The following is a 12,390-nucleotide window of genomic DNA, read 5'->3' on the forward strand; positions in this document are numbered from 1 at the left end:
AATAGTGGTCAAACGCAAGCTTATCTAATTATAAAAATATAGGTATATACATATATATTTCTCGGTAGCGGAAAAGCGACTTATGTATATATTTGTAAGACAGTCACATACCAATACGAATCAAATCCATCACGTAATAAAGATTCCGTTGAAACAGCGTCTGTACCTACATTAATTGCTACGCGTTCAATTTCAAAAATAGCATACACACGAAATAAAAGTCACTCTTGTTTACATAAATTTTATTGCCTGTATAAAAAAAGCTCTGACGTTGATACGGCAGACTCAATGTCAAATTCCTAATTTTCCTGATATTGGACGCCGTGCGTTAGGCTCGACACTTTGAAATTAGTTTCGAATCACGTGACTGAGTAGGGCATAGCTAATAATATTGGAGCAGCCTGATGGGAAAGTACCTCAACCTTACAGAAGATGTCGAAAGTGTGTGAAAGAGCTCCTCCAAGCAGGGTCGCGGGGGTGGGGTCCTTCTGATGTTACAGGCGTGCTTAAACTAAGGTAACCGCTTACCATCAGGTGAGTTGTATGCTTGTTTGACAGTATAACAATTGCGTTGGCTGGCAAACAAAAAAAACGACTTCAATTACATAGAGAGGTAATACAACGAAGGTAGACAAAAAAAATAGTCAAATAAACGCATTATTAGATATACTTAAAAAGTACTTTTAAGATCTTGATTAAATTTAAATGGTGGATGTTTAAGGAAAAATACAGTCGAATTGATAACCTAGTCCTTTTTTTAAAGTCGGTTAAAAACGTAATCAGTGAGAAAAGTTTCACGAGAGCTGTAACTGCATTAGCACTTCCAGGCCTTGAGGATAGTACAAACAAATATGCAAGCAAACATGCTAATTGAAGGCGAACGCATATTGCACCTTGACTTTGCGAATATTTAAATGAATGCAGTTAAATTTATATTCAATCTCAAGTGATTTAAAGTTCATTATTATCTAAAAAATGATTTTTCATCTTTGTTTTTGTGCATATTTTTAAAAGGGCATATGTGAATTATATTGTAATGAAAAATATGTCTTAACAAGAAAAGTAGGTGAACGATAATACCATCTTATATTTTTTAAACGCTAATTGTGAAGTCATTTCAATTGGCGACAACATTACTGGACGTTATATAAGTCCAAAATAAATAAATGTTTCGGAGAGCACGTTAAGCCGTCGGTCCCGGTTGTTATTATGTACAACCGATAGCGATTGTTACTCATAGTAGGGAATATATCCGCCAACCCGCATTGTAGCAGCGTTGTGGATTAAGCTCTAATACTTCTTCTACATGGGGAAACAGGTCTATGCCCAACAGTGGGATATTACTGGCTCAAGCGAGCGAGTGAAAAAAATATGTAAAAAATAAAATCCTCACTAATATTATAATTAATGTGAATGTAAGTTTGTTTGTTACGCTTTCACGCGAAAACTACTTAACCGATCATCATGAAACTTTGATACATATTCTTGGAGGTATTAGAAGTAATATAGGATACTTTTTATTAAAAAAAATGCAAAACATAAAATCTTTCTCTAACGCTTATTTAATAGCTTTCAATGCAGGCGAAGCCGCATAATAAAAGCTAGTAACAATATAATTAAACATCCCACACCTTAATAAATTTTAGTACAGTTTCTTTTAAAAAAATAACACCGCGTTAAAATCGACTTGGACTAAAAAATGGAATTTAACTTACAATACATATGTATTCATATTTATTGTTACTTTAAATTACTGACACTAACTTCAATATACTTAAATTTATATCGTCCGCAACTGAAAGTGAAGTAAGGTTAGCAGCTAAGCACATGTAGAGGAAAAGCAAAATCAATTAATCCACCCAAAAAAAACAGTTGTACGTAAAAAATAAATAAATTTAATATTAAATAAAACAATAAAAGTTTTAAAACAGTAAAGTGCATTTGGGTTTTTCTTTTTATTATTGCATTTCAGTTAAGCTATCGTCTTCTTCAACTTCTTCATGCATGAATGCACCCAAGGACGCGTTCTCATTATTTTCATTATCGGTAGGTTCAGCTGGCTCTTGAAAGTCATCTATTTCTATATTTTTAGGTGGCGTTTCTTCATTTGCGTTTTTCTCTTTTACTTCTTCTTCCACATCTTTTGTAATGTGTTCTTTCTTTTCAGTAACATTTTCTTTAATTACAGGAAAAGGCATTTCATCTGTCGCCACACTCTCTGAATCTCTATATTCTTTTTTACTGTAGTTATCCCTGAAAAAAAAAGGTAAACTATTACTTTAACATTACCAAAATAAAACAGCATTATAAATAACATTATATAAAAAAATAAAAATTAAAAATAAAAACAATAACAAAAAAAAAAATAACATACCATTGAAACAGATGTGTTGTAACAAAAAAAAAAAAAGATTTGATATTTATGTCGTATTTACGCAATATAGGTATATTTTTTATATAGGTATATTTTTAAGAATCAGAGGAACTATCGTCTGGTAATAAAAATATTTTTTGCTATTTAAAAAATATATATTCTAACATTGCGTAAGTACAGCTGATCTTTACGATGAAAATAATTGGATTCGTCCCAATTTCGTATTTTCCGTAGGAGCTGTTATAAAATCTATTCGTATTCATTGGAAAGACAGAAATATAACAATTTGTGAAATAAGAGATAAAATTTAATTTTATAATTCCTGCAATAATTAGTTTATTTTTAAATAATATTGAATGTTAACATGACACTATTGCCTACGCAATGATCCAATTTTTAGCTCATTGCTGTAAACAATATAAAAATAAATTTCTTCTTCTTCTTCAGGTTAAACTGGCTTTCAATAGTGCCAAATGACCACAGATGATTTCGCCAATGTCACGTAAAAAAAAATACATTTCTATAGGAGTTTACGCCAGAAATAGACTCAAGGGATTTGATGACATTCTAACATAAGAAAGAAAATAAAAAAACCTACAAATAAAACGTGAATATCCTGTTTTCATCCATTTTTGTCTACCTATGTTCATATATTATGACAAGCCGAATCAGGTTGTTAAGCATTCACGACGTAGACTATGTACTGTACTGCGTTTACTAGTCAGTATGGCGTTTTAAGCGTATTCTAGAACCAGGTACAAATGTTATTATGTTGAATTTCAACAAAATTTGGTTATTTTTTGAGATAAAAAAATACGTCGTCACATAAAAAAGTTCTATTGTAGACAGTAGTAGTAAATTGTGTAGCAGTCATAATTCAATATGTAAGACTGACCTTCCTACGGTTATAATGTATAGATATATTTTTAATAACACTTATAGACAAGACAATCATATAAATAATATTAATATGAATTAGTGTAAATATGCATCTTTGACCGCTTAAATATTTTTTGTAAATAAATCTTCCTTTACTTTCAAACTTTCCATTAAACACTGATGATGAATGACCACTAAAAACTCAACTGTGGGTTAAAAGCAACTGCATTTACAATAATTTACCTTTCCAAAAACTACAGTGAATATATATATAGTGCCCTCTATACAATATTACCTATATAATATGCACCTACTATTAATTATTATTATACTAGCTGACCTGGCGAACTTCGTATCACCTTATTTTTTTCTGAAATATAATAATAACATAATATATCAAAATAAAATATAGCCTATCTTTTAAGTTGGATCAAACTGCACACGGTGTGCAAATTTGACTAAAATCGGTTAAGTAGTTTAGGAGTCCATTGAGGACAAACATTGTGACACGAGATTTATATATATTAAGATTTAGTTTATAATTACCTAAGAGCCTATTTCACCAGTTGCGCATAAAGTTTATTTTGCAAATAAGCTAAGATTAGACTTTAACAGCAGGAGGTAGAATAGGCCATCAGGACCTGTTTAACCTTAATTAATAAGCTGCAAGTTTCAGCTTCATATTTGCGAATAGAAATATCTCACAAATAAATAAAATTTAATGGTGCAAAAGAATCAACATATTCAACTTTTATGTGCTGTATATCTCCATCCCTTAAATAGCGTTATCCACAACTGATGAAACGGACCCTAACGCCGAGTTGCACGAAACAAAATTAAAATTTAAGTAGAGATTAAACTAATTTAATCACAAGAATTTCATACAATTGAACAATTCTTGCGATTAAATTAGTTTAATCACTACTTAAATTTTAATTTCTTTTCGTGCAACTCGGCGTAAGACTACAAAAGAAGACTTATAAATGCGCCATCAGTCTCGAGGTTAAATAGAGACGCAGTAAGACGGTTATTATGTAACAGTACTCTAACTGGATGGTCGCGAATAGTGAACCCAATCTAATCTTCCTGTTTGCGACGCGCGGGCAGAACGCGTAGTATATTTCCGACTAGGTGTCGCCCATGACTACATATGCATTGCAATTTATGACGCGGGAAGCGTAGGTATATTTGTCATAGTTTGCTACGAGAAACTAAAAACTATCTGAGTTAAACTCAACTGAGGTCTGTTAAGTATTTCTAATGCGGTTGAGTACGAACAAATATTCATTAGTCAAAACTTTCATATTTTTTTCATTTTTATTTTCGATATAAATAAATCTTGTTTTGGTCTGTATAGAAATATTTCCATCTTTACTCGATATATTAACTTGGTCTATTGTTATTACATAAATTTTACAAAAAGTTATAAAATGTAAGAAAATATTATCAATAAATAAATAAAATAAAAAGTCACACACAACAGAAGTGAAACTTCTGAAAAGTCGTAGAAAGGTCATCATCATCATTACAGCCTATACAGTCCACTGCTGGACATAGGCCTCCACAAGTTTACGCCAAAAATAACGTGAACTCATGTGTTTTGGCCGTAGTCACTACGCTGGGCCGGCGGGTTGGTGACCGCAGTACTGGCTTTGTCGCACCGAAGATGCTGCTGCCCGTCTTCGGCCTGTGTATTTCAAAGCCAGCAGTTGGATGGTTATCCCGCCATCGGTCGGCTTCTTAAGTTCCAAGGTGGTTGTACGCTGAGAGACTGGAGCAGCTGCTCAGTGAGCAGGCATGCCCAGACCGGCTTGTGGGAACAGAACATATAGAACAGCAGGTAGATACTTTGACTAGCAACATTATAGACTCCTACCAAACTGCATGTCCCTTATCATTGCCACCGGAGAACAAAGTAACCTGGTGGGGGCCTGAACTGGAAAGACTCAGGAAAAAGGTGAGGCGACTTTTAAACAGAGCAATGAATACATGCGCCGATCTGGACTGGGACAGGTATAAGAAAGCCAAGTCCAGATACAAGAAACGACTAAGGTACAGAAGCACCGACTCGTGGCGCAAATTCTGCAGCAGCGTGGAAACCTGCGAACAGGCCAATAGGGTAAGGAAGGTCTTAGCAAACCAATCCTGCCAGCTGAAGGGCTCCCTAAGAAAGCCTGACAACACCTTCACGAGCACGCCGGAAGAAGCAGAGTGCATCCTGGTTGAGACACATTTCCCAGGGTGCCACATCATGCAGTCGGTGGACTGGCCCGAGGAGGACGTAGCCCCAACAGAGGAGCATTGGGAATATGCACTCAAGGTAGTAAGCCCATCAAAAGTCAGATGGGCTATCAACAGCTTTGACTCCTTCAAATCCCCAGGGTTGGACGGGGTCTTCCCGGCACTTCTAAAGTGGGGAAGTAACCGACTGATCCAGAGGCTTACCACTGTTTTGGCGGCCTGTTTAGCTCACAGCTACGTGCCGAGGCAGTGGAGGGAGGTAAAGGTAATATTCATCCCCAAACCGGGAAAAAGTGACTACTCTGAACCCAAATCCCACAGACCTATAAGTCTTACATCTTTTCTACTGAAGACTCTGGAAAGGCTGTGCGAACGGGATCTGAGAGAAAACGCCCTAGCTACAGTACGCCTACATCCAAACCAACACGCGTACAGCCAAGGTAAATCAACAGAGTCAGCTCTACATGCAGTGGTCAGTAAAATAGAAGAGGCCATTGAAAACAAGGCTATGTGTCTTGGCACCTTCATCGACATAGAAGGAGCCTTTGACAAGACTAACTTCAACAGCATCTCGTCGGCCCTAGTTAAGCACGGGGTACACCCGATGATGATCGACTGGATAGGTAACATGCTCAGAAAAAGAGTCATCAAACTTACATCAACTGAGGCACAACATGCACTGGTAGCCAGAGGATGTCCACAAGGAGGGGTGCTTTCCCCACTACTGTGGAACCTAGTGGTAAACGACCTTATAACCAGACTGAACCAGCACAATACTTCACGATCGGGTACGCTGATGATATCGCTATTCTAATCAGCGGCAGAGTCAGCAGTACCGTGTGCAATGTCACACAGCAGGCGCTACGAATTGTGGAGAGATGGTGCATAGATAACGAACTCACCGTCAATCCTGGAAAGACGGAACAGGTAATGTTCACTAACAAACGGCAATTGGGGAGCTACAAACCCCCTAGACTGTTCGGTACGGAGCTACAGTTCAGCTCGGAGGTAAAGTATCTAGGAATTATTCTAGATAGCAAACTGAACTGGAGCAAGCATCTCAACAGCAAAATTGACAAGGCTACAATAGCCTTCTGGCAGTGCCGCAGAATGATAGGTAAGAAATGGGGTCTATCCCCAAAAGTCACTCTGTGGCTGTACCAGTCCGTCATCAGGCCAATTATCAGCTACGGTGCTGTGGTTTGGTGGCCGAGAACCAGACTAATCACCGGAGAAGCAAAACTACAACGACTTCAAAGGCTAGCTTGCATGGCGACTACGGGCTGCATGAGGACTACTCCGACAGCCGCCCTGGAAACCCTACTGAACCTGCCGCCGCTGCACCTGTTTATCCAACAGGAGGCGGGAGCGGCTGCGGTAAGACTCAGGAAGCTAAACCTTTGGAGGAACGTAAAGGTAGCACATACAGGAATACTTGGCGAACTGGCAAACAGGGAACCGCTCGTCGAAGCGGTTACTGACAGGATACCCAAACAGTACGTATTCGACAAAAGATACAGAATACAATTACACGAAGACCCAGGTGAAGGCCTCAACCCTAGGGAGTTAAGAATCTTCACAGACGGGTCGAAAACATCAACAGGTACAGGTTCTGGGGTCTACTCAGAAGACCTGAATATCCACATCTCATCGCCATTAGGAATCCACAACACCGTCTTCCAGGCGGAATGTATGGGAATCATAATGGCAGCAACAGCGATCAAGTCTAGAGAGGTACAGGGTTTTCCAATCCGTATACTTTCCGACAGCAGATCGGTCCTGCAAGCCCTACAGAGCGACATTATGACATCAGGGCTAATATACGAGTGCCATCGAGCTCTGACGAAGGTAAGTGAAACAAACACCATTACCCTTCAATGGATAAAGGGACACAGTGGATCGCGAGGCAATGACGCGGCCGACCGACTGGCGAGGAATGGATCGGAGATGAGGGTCCACGGACCCGAACCCATTCTGCCTCTGCCATTCGGATGGCTGCGCAGCCAGCTGCGACACAACACCAAGGTAATGCACCAAGAATATTGGACAAACCTAACTACCTGCAGGCAGACCAAGGAAGCTCTTCCGACGATCAACCCAGGATTGTCCCGCAAACTTCGCGGTTATGGAAGAGCCCAGCTCCGACTACTGGTCGGGGCGCTTACGGGACATGCCTTGCTTAACAAGCACTTACACAATCTAGGTGTTACAGACAGCCCCCTGTGCAGAGCGTGCCTGGAGGCAGAGGAAACGGCCTCACATATCCTGCTGGAATGCGGTGGTGTGGCGAACTACAGGGCACTACACCTTGGGACACCGAGGTTGCTCCAGGAAGTCGTCGGCAACGTGAAGGGTCTGCTAGGCTTCCTCAAGGAGCTTGGCTGGCACGAATAGTGCCCACCAGCCGATCACGCAAAAAAGGCGCATCAAGACGTCGAGTTGCGGAAAATAGCCCGTGTACAACAACAACAACAACAACAACAACAAGGTGGTTGTGGAACCATGTTATCCCTCAGTCGCCTCTTACGACACCCACGGGAAGAGAGGGGGTGGCTAAATTCTTTAGTGCCGTAGCCACACAGCGTAGCGTAGAAAGGTAGGCTGTTGTGATTTGTTGACTATTGACGATGAATACGGTCTCGTGAAAGAGGTCGTAAGCTTTACTTACGCGTTTTGCATGGCGCATGACAGAAATATGTTCTATCTCATTCTCTCCTATAAATTTATGTGTTTCTTTTTTGTCGTGACGCATTTTTCGTTTCATCGAGTTTCAAAGGACAACGATTCTTAAAAAAATCATTTTAATAAACGCTTCACCCTCAATGACCCTCTGTATGATGTGAATCCTATGTATGGGGTCCGGAAGCACACTATAAACACGCTCAGGGGACGACAAATATGTCTGTGACTAACACAATCATTTGTCATGTGGTGAATCGAATCCACAACAACCAGCGCATACGCCTTTCGCTGTGACCACTGCCTCAATGTTTTCCAATGCTACAAGCCTGTTACCAAATGTCATATAATTTAACTAATAATTACTGAATATTATCAAGTATAACTAAATGTTGTGTAAAATTATAATGCTTAAACCGAATGTTATCAGTTGCTATGACGCAAACGTAATCAGCACATATTATCATAATAATTATGTTATAAGTAGAAATGAAGTAGTTGGCTAGTATCAGACTAGTCGGTTAGTCCTAAACTCAATTTCGATCCATTTCTCCTCATAAAAAAACACCATATTCGAATATTCGAGTCGAATATTCAAAATAGCATGAAACTTGAATTAGTCGACAAAAATCCATCGAAACACAACAAAAAATTATGAGTACTAGAAAAACTATTGATAATCTGATTGATCACATAGCTGACAGCCTCTACGGGTTAAATATAAAAAAAATCAATATATTTTTTAATTTTTAATCAAGTTATCACATTGCGACCATACTACCAATCGATTTTACGGTCGACCGTGGGAATTGCAAGCTGCCAAACAAGAAAATTTCTACTGCGTTATCGTTTTCTTTGGATATGTCAGAAATTAAATAGAAAATTCGTTTTGATTTGAAATCGACTTCAACTTACATCGACAAGTATCTAACATAACGTAACTATAGCTCAAAAAATAATCATCAGATCTCGATCAAGTTAAAGTGGACCACATGACAAATGCATGGGCAGCAAAAAGCAAAAGCACCCACTAAAAAGTTATAAGGAGATGGCATGACAATACTGTCGAATTGAGAACCTCCTTCTTTTTTGAGTCGGTTATAACAAAGCGTTTGATAAAGTATGAATCATGTAAACTGTTTAGATTACGAACTCATTTCGTCTCATTTAAACTCCAGATTCGTAAGATTTCAAAATATACAATAACACGTTTATTTGTTTATCGTAGGTAGGTTTTCTACGTCTTCGGTGCGACAAAGCCAGTCCTGCGGTCACCAACCAATCTCTCAAGCGTGGTGACTATGGGCAAAATCCATGAGTTCACGCCATTTTTTGCGGTTTTCTGCAATCCTCATCCAGCCCATCCGACGGCCGGTCCAATGGGCCGGAGGGCGTCCCACACTGCGTGCCAAGACGCGGTCTCCACTCCAGGACACACCAGCTCCAACGGACCAGCCCACTGGCACTTAAACTTGCTAATTTTGTGGGCTTTATCGGTTACTCACGTTCTCCCACGGATAGTCTCATTTCTAATTCTACCTTTGAGAGAAACCCCTAGAATAGCACGTTCCAGATATATAATAATTAGAAATAGCCTATGTCTGAACATTCGTGATATTTAGGTTAAACGATAACATAATTAATTATTAGACAAAACATTTTTTTTAGAACAGAGAAACCGTTTTGTCTATCCATCAATGTGTTCGTTCCAGCTTTACAAAAAATCTGTTACGAAAATTGTATAATGATTGTAGTTGTGATCCTGAAAGTCTAATTTAAAAATCTTCTGAAGGTATCACCTTGATGCACTGCAAAAAATGCAGTTCAATCTTAACGAAATCCTTTTGTACTCTTTAGTGCGAGTAGTTGATACAAATAAATTGTGACATGTGTATTTCAATGGCTTAAAACTCAATAAGAAAATTCTATAAATATGACAGTAATTTAGAATATAATTTAAGATATCAAATTATAAGACCATAGTGTAACATGAAACTGTAATCCACTGGAATTATGTACCTTGTTTACAATATGAAGGATTATAATAGCTGTAGAGAGACATTATAGCAGTAAATTAATGATGACAAATACGTCGTTCGTACCTACTAATATTCTGCACTTGAAGCTCGAATTACAATTATGACAATAAATTCTACTTATGTTTACAGATAACACGAACCCGACGGAACTAAACAACCCGTAAATATACAACTGAATAAATGTCTGTTTTTAGACAGTTTTGATAGATAGAAAAGTTGGAGTTCAATTCACTTTGCAGTCGTTTTTTGGTTGGTCTTATAAAATTATATTTACAAATGACCATTATCAGGTCTTACAATAAAAGATAAAAAAACCTTACTTTATTACCGACTTACTATGAAAAGACCCGCCAAACCAGCGTGGTGACTATGGGTAAAACACACGAGTCCACGCCATTTTTGGCGTGAACTTATGGAGGCGTATGTCCAGCAGTGGACTGTGATCGGCTGAAATGATGATGATGAATGATGATGAAAAGACCCAAAAGGCAACAAATCCCACGAAAAAAAGCATTTGTATTTATAAAAAAGAAATAATTAAAATTTACTTTAATGGAATTTTCATCAGCAATACGCAGATAATAAATCTCCGAACCTCCAAATAACTTCTCAGTAACGTAACAGCTTTCAACGTGACTCACACTGCACTTTACTGTTGCATTTGCATTCTCGAAGAAAATAAGGGTAATAAATTTTACAGCTGATTGATAATGAAAATAGTATAACATATGTAATAACATATTATTATTCGGCACAGCTTCACAGATATTTCATTACACTTGGTAGCCATTCCACAATATTTTGTATTTAAAATTTTCATGTTTACTACGGTTGTCTTAATTTGATTGTTTCTTTTAAACTTATACCTTAAATAAGTCTCCCTTTATTAATTTTCCTTTTAAAAATTTGTTTTATTAATGTCGCTACTTCTTCTGAATCATATAATCTTAGTTTGTAACAATTCTTTGTTAATATTATCCCGAATTCTTAATCAAGGAGTCATCCGTTATTAGTTTCTTACTTCTTTTTCGAAGATAGCTTCCTAACCTACATAGGTGTCTACAATGGTCTTTTTTAACAATTCTTTGTCAATATTGTTTTAGCATCTATTTCGTAACTAATCGACCTTATTACTTTTTTTTTGCTTCCTGAGCCATATGATCTTAATTTGTAACAAGTTATATAAGATAAACCGTTAATCTTTAATTGCCTATTTTTTATTCTCATGTGCCGTCTATCGTCTATCGACCTTACGAAGTTGGCGTCGTTCCAGCTGTCGACTTCCCTTGATGTCAATTTTGTAACACCTCGTTCTTTTGTGCCATGAGTGTCCATTTGTTTGTTAATATTTGTATAATTTTAGGAGACTAAAAAGTGTATTTTTTTATCTTCCTTTCTCGTCTTGACTGTAAAAGTTATGACATTTCATCTTATGTAGTTAGCGGGAATTTCCGATTCTTATGAGGACATATTATCTTATTTAGTTACATAATTGTGATATGTGTAATAACGAACACAAGTACGTGTTGGTTTTATTCGTTCTAACTGAAACGACCGGTATCTATATAAAAAAATCATACATTTGTAATGATTGCTAAGCCAATAAACTTTAACAGATTATTGCAAGCTGTGCTTATTACAGTTTTTCATGTGACATTTTAATCATATGTATGTAAAAGAGCATAAGACGATAAGTCGCTAAAATATATTTAAAAACCATTTAATATCAGGGAACCCTTGCAACTGAATTATTGTCGTGTTCAAACTTTTACCGGTTTATTTATAAGCTAGCCAGACTGCAGTCGACTTAGTTTGGATTATTTTATTTGCATTAGATACAGTAGGGTATTTGCGCGCCAGCAGCTACGGGCGCTATTTTGAAGCGCAGGCCGACAACCCCGGCCGAACGCATCGAATGTCGTTCTTTGGAGGAAGATTTTATCGGTGTTTTCACAACTTACTAGTCTAAATAATTTTCTTTAACGAAGTACAGCTAATATTGATGATTATATTAGACTACTAAATTGTTTTCATAAGTTGCCAATCTAAATAAATACTCTTATAAATGAAATAAAATACAATAATAAAGCTTTATGTGTCAATATAGTGAAACAACTTTTTCGGATTTTATCGCGGTTTATTAAGTTTCTTAAATGTCCGACGTTTTTGACACTTCAC

At 37.4% G+C, this 12,390-nt stretch overlaps 2 protein-coding genes across 6 annotated transcripts in view; one reads left to right on the top strand and one right to left on the bottom strand.

Moving 5' to 3' along the window:
* Positions 1 to 12,390, top strand: part of LOC123658013 (low molecular weight phosphotyrosine protein phosphatase-like) — a 479,256-nt gene that overhangs the window by 452,491 nt on the left and 14,375 nt on the right. The gene's annotated exons all lie outside the window — the stretch shown is intronic.
* The window catches only part of LOC123658061 (MHC class II regulatory factor RFX1-like), a 45,565-nt gene that overhangs the window by 1,059 nt on the left and 32,116 nt on the right, over positions 1 to 12,390 (bottom strand). The window lies entirely within an intron of this gene.

The sequence above is a fragment of the Melitaea cinxia genome, chromosome 1 (assembly GCF_905220565.1).
Source record: "Melitaea cinxia chromosome 1, ilMelCinx1.1, whole genome shotgun sequence".
NCBI classification, from domain to species: Eukaryota; Metazoa; Arthropoda; class Insecta; order Lepidoptera; family Nymphalidae; genus Melitaea; species Melitaea cinxia.